Source organism: Pongo pygmaeus, chromosome 6 (genome assembly GCF_028885625.2).
Source record: "Pongo pygmaeus isolate AG05252 chromosome 6, NHGRI_mPonPyg2-v2.0_pri, whole genome shotgun sequence".
NCBI lineage: Eukaryota > Metazoa > Chordata > Mammalia > Primates > Hominidae > Pongo > Pongo pygmaeus.
Genome location: NC_072379.2, coordinates 30837290 through 30838630, shown reverse-complemented (window position 1 = coordinate 30838630; position 1341 = coordinate 30837290). Strand labels below are relative to the sequence as shown.

The 1341-nt window shown below is 38.7% G+C and overlaps 1 pseudogene; it reads right to left on the bottom strand.

The window, feature by feature from the left end:
* Positions 1-627: 627 nt before the first annotated feature.
* LOC129041787 (U6 spliceosomal RNA) lies at positions 628-725 on the bottom strand (annotated as a pseudogene).
* Between the last annotated feature and the right edge of the window lie 616 nt (positions 726-1341).

Genomic DNA, 1341 nt, shown 5'->3' with positions numbered 1-1341 from the left:
AATAATAATAATAATAAAAAAATTAGCTGGGCATGGTGGTGTGCACCTGTAATCCCAGCTACTCAGGAGGCTGAGGCAGGAGAATCACTTGAACCTGGGAGGCAGAGGTTGCAGTAAGCCGAGATCACACCACTTCACTCCAGCCTGGGTGACAGAGCGAGACTGTGTCTCAAAAAGGAAAAAAAAAAGTGACAAAGTAATATGAGGTCTTTTATTTATCACACAGAAAATAACTTGTTAAATACCTGTGGCCAGCGAATGTGCAGTGAAATGGCCATTTTCTTGTAGTATTAGTGGTGTTTAAATTGTATACAAGCCTTCCAGGATAAAGCTTGGAAATTTTTTTAAAATAATACAGACAGTGACTGATTATACTCTGCCTCCTCCACCTCCTGGCCTCAAGCAATCCTCCCACCTCAGCCTCCCAAAGTGCTGGAATTACAGGCTGACAGCCACCATGCCTGAAAGCTCGGCAATTTACATCAAGGGCAGTAAGAATGCTCATACCCTGCGACTCACAGTAATCTCACTTCTGAAAATATCATCTTTGGATATAATTCAACCTAAAAAAAAGTCATATGCACAAATACAGTGAAAATCTGCGAGTAATTTTTTTCTCTTTTTTAAAAAAATATGGAATGCTTCACAAATTTGCATGTCATTCTTTCAGAGAGGCCATGCCAATCTCTATTGTTCCAACTTAAGTATGTGTGCTACTGGAGCAAGCATGAGTAATTTAAGATAGAGTGGTTAAGTGAAATAAGGAAGAGTTACGGGGAATTTAAAAATCTATGGTATTTATAGGCACCTAGTAACAGCTCAGTAAATATTAGCTGCTACTATTGTTATTTTTATGGTAATTTCACTCAATTAAAAATTGTTATTAAAAACTACCATTGTTATGGAATGTAATGTATCCTACAGTATAATTGTAAAAATAGATACAATTTGTCCCTTGGCATATGAGGGGATTAATTCCAGCTCCCCCATTTCTGTGTATACCAAAATCCACGCATACTCAAGTTTTTGAAGTCAGTCCTGTGGAATCCACATATTAAAAAAAATGCGAAAATTAGTGAGGTGTGGTGACAAGTACCTGTAGTCCCAGCTACTTGTGAGGCTGAGGAAGGAGGACTGCTTGAGCCCAGGAGGTTGAGGCTGCAGTGAGCCATAACTGCACCACTGCAGTCCAGTCTGGGCAACAGAGTGAGACAGAAGGTTGACTTTTTAATCAAATTTTTCTGTTCACTTGAAGATATGGTCAGGACTGTGGCATACGAAAATTCTTCATAAAATAACTATCTAATCCAATTAATGCTGGAATTAGGGACACAAAATGTT